Raw genomic sequence first — 8,145 nt, forward strand, 5'->3', positions numbered from 1 at the left:
TGATAGTCCACAGATTACAGAATGCCTCCAGATGTTCATCGGAAACTACTACTGGTCTTCCTGGGAACAATCAAAGCGTAGACTCTTTTAGACATTACTCCAAAGGAGGAAAGTGCGCATGGTGACTGTTGTATTCAATCCCGAAGCAATTTCTGTGTTTCATCAACACTCAGTTAGTCCACAGATTTCAGAATGCCTCTAGATGTGCATCGGAAACTACTTCTGGTCTTCCAAGAAACGATCAAGGCGTAGACTCTTTGAGACACTACTCCCATGGAGGAAAACACGCATGGTGACAGTTGTATTCATTCCCGATGCAATTTCTGTGTTTCATCAACACTCTGATAGTCCACAGATTACAGAATACATCCAGATGTGCATAGGAAATTACTACTGGTCTTTCAGGGCACGATCAAAGCGTAGACTGTTTGAGAATTACTCCCATGGGGGAAAGAGGGAATGGTGACTGTTGTATTCAATCCCGATGCAATTTCTGTGTTTCATCAACACCCTGATAGACCACAGACTACAGAATGCCACCAAAGGTCCATCGGAAACTACTACTGGTCTTCCAGGGAACGATCAAAGCGTAGACTGTTTGAGACATTACTCCCGCGAAGGAAAGTGCGCATGGTGACTGTCGTAATCAATCCTGATGCAATTTCAGTGTTTCATCAACACTCCGTTAGTCCACAGATTTCCGAATGCCTCCAGATGTGCATCGGAAACTACTTCTGGTCTTCCAGGGACGATCAAAGCGTAGAATGTTTGAGACACTACTCTCATAGAGGAAAGTGCGCATGGTGACTGTTGTATTCAATCCCGATGGAATTTCTGTAATTCATCAACACTCTGATAGTCCACAGATTACAGGATGCCACCTGATGTGCATCGGAAACTACTACTGGTCTTTCAGGGAACGATCAAAGCGTACACTGTTACAGACATTACTCCTATGGAGGAAAGTGCGCATGGTGACTGTTGTATTCAATCCCAATGCAATTTCTGTGTTTCATCAACACCCTGATAGTCCACAGATTACAGAATGCCTCCAGATGTGCATAGGAAATTACTACTGGTCTTCCAGGGCACGATCAAAGCGTAGACTGTTTGAGAATTACTCCCACGGAGGAAAGAGGGAATGTTGACCGTTGTATTCAATCCCGATGCAATTTCTGTGTTTCAGCAATACTCTGATAGTCCACAGATAAAAGAGTGCCTCCAGATGTGCATCGGAAACTAGTACTGGTTTTCCAGAGAACGATCAAATCGTAGACTGTTTGAGACATTATTCCCATGGAGGAAAGTGCGCATGGTGACTGTCGTATTCAATCCCGATGCAATTTCAGTGTTTCATCAACACTCCGTTAGTCCACAGATTTCAGAATGCCTCCAGATGTGCATCGGAAAGTACTTCTGGTCTTCCAGGGACGATCAAAGCATAAAATGTTTGAGACACTACTCTCATAGAGAAAAGTGCGCATGGTGACTGTTGTATTCAATCCCGATGGAATTTCTGTAATTCATCAACATTCTGATAGTCCACAGGTTACAGAATGCCACCTGATGTGCATCGGAAACTACTACTGGTCTTCCAGGGAACGATCAAAGCGTAGACTGTTTGAGACATACCTCCCGTGGAGGAAACTGCGAATGGTGACTGTTCTGTTCAATCCCGATGCAATTTCTGTGTTTCATCAACACTCTGATAGTCCACAGATTACAGAATGCCACCAGATATGCATCGGAAACTACTACTGGTCTTCCAGGGAACGATCAAAGCTTATACAGTTTGAGAATTACTCCTTTGGAGGGAAGTGAACATGATGTCTGTTGTATTCAATCCCGATTCAATTTCAGTATGTATTCAACACTCTGATAGTCCACAGATTACAGAATGCCTCCTGATGTGCATCAGAAACTACTACTGGTCTTCCAGGGAACGATCAAAACGTAGACTGTTTGAGACATTACTCCCGTGGAAAGCAGTGCGCATTGTGACTGTTGTACACAATCCCGATGCAATTTCTGTGTTTCATTAACACCCTGTTAGTCCACACATTACAGAATGCCACGAGATGTGCATCGGAAACTACTACTGGTCTTCCAGGGAACGATCAGAGCGGAGACTGTTTGAGACGTACCTCCCTTGGAGGAAAGGGTGCATGGTGAATGTTGTATACAATCCCGATGCAATTTCTGTGTTTCATCAACACTCTGATAGTCCACAGATTACAGAATGCCACCAGATGCCCATCGGAAACTACTACTGGTCTTCCAGGGAACGATTTAAGCGTAGAATATTTGAGACATTACTCCAGTGGAGTAAAGTGCGCATGGTGACTGTTGTATTCAATCCCGATGCAATTTCTGTGTTTCATCAACACTCTGATAGTCCACAAATCACAGAATGCCTCCTGATGTGCATCGGAAACTACTACTGGTCTTCCAGGGAATGATCAAAGCGGAGACTGTTTGAGCATTAATTCCATGGAGGAAAGTGCGCATGGTGACTGTTCTATTCAATCCCGATGCAATTTCAGTGTTTCATCAACAATCTGATAGTCCACAGATTACAGAATGCCTCCAGATGTGCATCGGAAACTACTACTGGTTTTCCAGGGAACGATCAAACCGTAGACTGTTTGAGAATTACTCCCATGCAGGAAAGTGCGCTTGGTGACTGTTGTATTCAATCCCGATGCAATTTCTGTGATTCAGTAACATTCCGATAGCCAACAGATTACAGAATATCTCCAGATGTGCATCGGAAATTATTACTGGTTTTCCAGGGAACGATGGAAGCGTAGACTGTTTGATACATTACTCCCATGGAGGAAAGTGGGCATGGTGACTGTTGTATTCAATCCCGATGGAAATTCTGTGTTTCATCAACACTCTGATAGTCCACAGATTACAGAATGCCTCCAGATGTGCATCGAAAACTATTACTTGTCTTCCAGGGAATGATCAAAGCGTAGACGGTTTTAGAATTACTCTCAAGGATAAAAGTGCGCATAGTGACTGTTGTATTCAATCCCGATGCAATTTCTGTGCTTCATCAACACTCCGTTAGTCCACAGATTTCAGAATGCCTCCAGATGTGCATCGGAAACTACTTCTGGTCTTCCAGGGACGATCAAAGCGTAAAATGTTTGAGACACTACTCTCATAGAGAAAAGTGCGCATGGTGACTGTTGTATTCAATCCCGATGGAATTTCTGTAATTCATCAACATTCTGATAGTCCACAGATTACAGAATGCCACCTGATGTGCATCGGAAACTACTACTGGTCTTCCAGGGAACGATCAAAGCGTAGACTGTTTGAGACATACCTCCCGTGGAGGAAACTGCGAATGGTGACTGTTCTGTTCAATCCCAGTGCAATTTCTGTGTTTCATCAACACTCTGATAGTCCACAGATTACAGAATGCCACCAGATGTGCATCGGAAACTACTACTGGTCTTCCAGGGAACGATCAAAGCTTATACTGTTTGAGAATTACTCCTTTGGAGGGAAGTGAACATGATGTCTGTTGTATTCAATCCCTATTCAATTTCTGTATGTATTCAACACTCTGATAGTCCACAGATTACAGAATGCCTCCTGACGTGCATCAGAAACTACTACTGGTCTTCCAGGGAACGATCAAAACGTAGACTGTTTGAGACATTACTCCCGTGGAAAGCAGTGCGCATTGTGACTGTTGTATACAATCCCGATGCAATTTCTGTGTTTCATTAACACCCTGTTAGTCCACACATTACAGAATGCCACGAGATGTGCATCGGAAACTACTACTGGTCTTCCAGGGAACGATCAAAGCGTAGACTGTTTGAGACGTACCTCCCTTGGAGGAAAGGGCGCATGGTGAATGTTGTATACAATCCCGATGCAATTTCTGTGTTTCATCAACACTCTGATAGTCCACAGATTACAGAAAGCCTCAAGACGTGCATCGGAAACTACTACTGGTCTTGCAGGGAACGATCAAAGCGTAGACTGTTACAGACATAACTCCTATGGAGGAAAGTGCGCATGTTGACTGTTGTATTCAATCCCGATGCAATTTCTGTGTTTCATCAACACTCTGATAGTCCACAGATTACAGAATGCCACCAGATGCCCATCGGAAACTACTACTGGTCTTCCAGGGAACGATCAAAGCGTAGAATATTTGAGACATTACTCCAGTGGAGTAAAGTGCGCAAGGTGACTGTTGTATTCAATCCCGATGCAATTTCTGTGTTTCATCAACACTCTGATAGTCCACAAATCACAGAATGCCTCCTAATGTGCATCGGAAACTACTACTGGTCTTCCAGGGAATGATCAAAGCGGAGACTGTATGAGCTTTAATTCCATGGAGGAAAGTGCGCATGGTGACTGTTCTATTCAATCACGATGCAATTTCAGTGTTTCATCAACAATCTGATAGTCCACAGATTACAGAATGCCTCCAGATGTGCATCGGAAACTACTACTGGTCTTCCAGGGCACGATAAAAGCGTAGAGTGCTTGAGAATTACTCCCATGAAGGAAAGTGCACTTGGTGACTGTTGTATTCAATCCCGATGGTATTTCTGTAATTCATCAACACTCTGATAGTCCACAGATTACAGAATGCCACCTGCTGTGCATCAGAAACTACTACTGGTCTTCCAGGGAACGATCAAAGCGTAGACTGTTTGAGACATACCTCTCGTGGAGGAAACTGCGAATGGTGACTGTTGTGTTCAATCCCGATGCAATTTCTGTGTTTCATCAACACTCTGATAGTCCAGAGATTACAGAATGCCACCAGATGTGCATAGGAAACTACTACTGGTCTTCCAGGGAACGATCAAAGCGTATACTGTTTGAGAATTACTCCTTTGGAGGGAAGTGAACATGGTGTCTGTTGTATTCAATCCCGATTCAATTTCTGTATGTATTCAACACTGTGATAGTCCACAGATTACAGAATGCCTCCAGATGTTCATCGGAAACTACTACTGGTCTTCCTGGGAACAATCAAAGCGTAGACTCTTTTAGACATTACTCCAAAGGAGGAAAGTGCGCATGGTGACTGTTGTATTCAATCCCGAAGCAATTTCTGTGTTTCATCAACACTCAGTTAGTCCACAGATTTCAGAATGCCTCCAGATGTGCATCGGAAACTACTTCTGGTCTTCCAAGAAACGATCAAGGCGTAGACTGTTTGAGACACTACTCCCATGGAGGAAAACGCGCATGGTGACAGTTGTATTCATTCCCGATGCAATTTCTGTGTTTCATCAACACTCTGATAGTCCACAGATTACAGAATGCCTCCAGATGTTCATCGGAAACTACTACTGGTCTTCCTGGGAACGATCAAAGCGTAGACTCTTTGAGACTTTACTCCAAAGGAGGAAAGTGCGCATGGTGACTGTTGTATTCAATCCCGATGGAATTTCTGTAATTCATCAACATTCTGATAGTCCACAGATTACAGAATGCCATCTGATGTGCGTCGGAAACTACTACTGGTCTTCCAGGGAACGATCAAAGCGTACACTGTTACAGACATTACTCCCATGGTATAAAGTGCGCATGGTGACTGTTGTATTCAATCCCGATGCAATTTCTGTGTTTCATCAACACTCTGATAGTCCACAGATTACAGAATGCCTCCAGATGTGCATAGGAAATTGCTACTGGTCTTCCAGGGCACGATCAAAGCGTAGACTGTTTGAGAATTACTCCCATGGAGGAAAGAGGGAATGGTGACTGTTGTATTCAATCCCGATGCAATTTCTGTGTTTCAGCAACACTCTGATAGTCCACAGATAACAGAGTGCCTCCAGATGTGCATCGGAAACTAGTACTGGTTTTCCAGAGAACGATCAAAGCGTAGACTGTTTGAGACATTATTCCCATGGAGGAAAGTGCGCATGGTGACTGTCGTATTCAATCCCGATGCAATTGCAGTGTTTCATCAACACTCCGTTAGTCCACAGATTTCAGAATGCCTCCAGATGTGCATCGGAAACTACTTCTGGTCTTCCAGGGACGATCAAAGCGTAGAATGTTTGAGACACTACTCTCATAGAGGAAAGTGCGCATGGTGACTGTTGTATTCAATCCCGATGGAATTTCTGTAATTCATCAACACTCTGATAGTCGACAGATTACCGAATGCCACCAGATGTGCATCGGAAACTACTTCTGGTCTTCCAGGGAACGATCAAAGCGTAGACTGTTTGAGACATACCTCCCGTGGAGGAACCTGCGAATGGTGACTGTTGTGTTCAATCCCGATGCAATTTCTGTGTTTCATCAACACTCTGATAGTCCACAGATTACAGAATGCCACCAGATGTGCATCGGAAACTACTACTGGTATTCCAGGGAACGATCAAAGCGTATACTGTTTGAGAATTACTCCTTTGGAGGGAAGTGAACATGGGGTCTGTTGTATTCAATCCCGATTCAATTTCTGTATGTATTCAACACTCTGATAGTCCACAGATTACAGAATGCCTCCTGATGTGCATCGGAAATTACTACTGGTCTTCCAGGGAACGATCAAAACGTAGACTGTTTGAGACATTACTCCCGTGGAAAGCAGTGCGCATTGTGACTGTTGTATTCAATCCCGATGCAATTTCTGTGTTTCATTAACACCCTGTTAGTCCACACATTACAGAATGCCACGAGATGTGCATCGGAAACTACTACTGGTCTTCCAGGGAACGATCAAAGCGTAGACTGTTTGAGACGTACCTCCCGTGGAGGAAAGGGCGCATGGTGAATGTTGTATTCAATCCCGATGCAATTTCTGAGTTTCATCAACACTCTGATAGTCCACAGATTACAGAAAGCCTCAAGACGTGCATCGGAAATTACTACTGATATTCCAGGGAACGATCAAAGCGTAGAAGGTTTGAGACATTACTCCAGTGGAGGAAAGTGCGCATGGTGACTGTTGTATTCAATCCCGATGCAATTTCTGTGTTTCATCAACACTCTGATAGTCCACAAATCACAGAATGCCTCCTGATGTGCATCGGAAACTACTACTGGTCTTCCAGGGAATGATCAAAGCGGAGACTGTTTGAGCTTTAATTCCATGGAGGAAAGCGCGCATGGTGAATGTTCTATTCAATCCCGATGCAATTTCAGTGTTTCATCAACAATCTGATAGTCCACAGATTACAGAATGCCTCCAGATGAGCATCGGAAACTACTACTGGTTTTCCAGGTATCGATCAAACCGTAGACTATTTGAGAATTACTACCATGCAGGAAAGTGCGCTTGGTGACTGTTGTATTCAATCCCGATGCAATTTCTGTGATTCATTAAGAGTCCGATAGCCAACAGATTACAGAATATCTCCAGATGTGCATCGAAAACTATTACTTGTCTTCCAGGGAATGATCAAAGCGTAGACGGTTTTAGAATTACTCTCATGGATAAAAGTGCGCATAGTGACTGTTGTATCCAATCCCGATGCAATTTCTGTGCTTCATCAACACTCTGATAGTCCACAGATTACAGAATGCCTCCAGATGTGCATCGTAAACCTCTACTGGCCTTCCAGGGCACGATCAAAGCGTAGAGTGTTTGAGAATTACTCCCATGCAGGAAAGTGCACTTGGTGACAGTTGTATTCAATCCCAATGCAGTTTCTGTTTTTCATTAACAGTCTGATAGCCTAAAGATTACAGAATATCTCCAGATGTGCATCGGAAACTACTACTGGCCTTCCAGGGAACGATCAAAGCGTGGACTGTTTGAGACGTACCTCCCATGGAGGAAAGTGCGCATGGTGACTGTTGTATTAAATCCCGATTCAATTTCTGTATTTCATCAACACTCTGATAGTCCACAGATTACAGAATGCCTCCATATGTTCATCGGAAACTACTACTGGTCTTCCTCGGAACGATCAAAGCGTAGACTCTTTGAGACATTACTCCCATGGAGGAAAGTGCGCATGGTCACTGTTGTATTCTATCCCGATGCAATTTCTGTGTTTCATCAACACTCAGTTAGCCCATAGATTTCAGAATGCCTCCAGATGTGCATCGGAAACTACTACTGGTCTTCCAGGGAACGATCAAAGCGTAAACTCTATGAGACATACTCCCATTGAGGAAAGTGCGCGTGGTGACAGT

Source organism: Schistocerca gregaria, unplaced genomic scaffold, assembly GCF_023897955.1.
Source record: "Schistocerca gregaria isolate iqSchGreg1 unplaced genomic scaffold, iqSchGreg1.2 ptg000285l, whole genome shotgun sequence".
In the NCBI taxonomy this organism is placed as follows: Eukaryota; Metazoa; Arthropoda; class Insecta; order Orthoptera; family Acrididae; genus Schistocerca; species Schistocerca gregaria.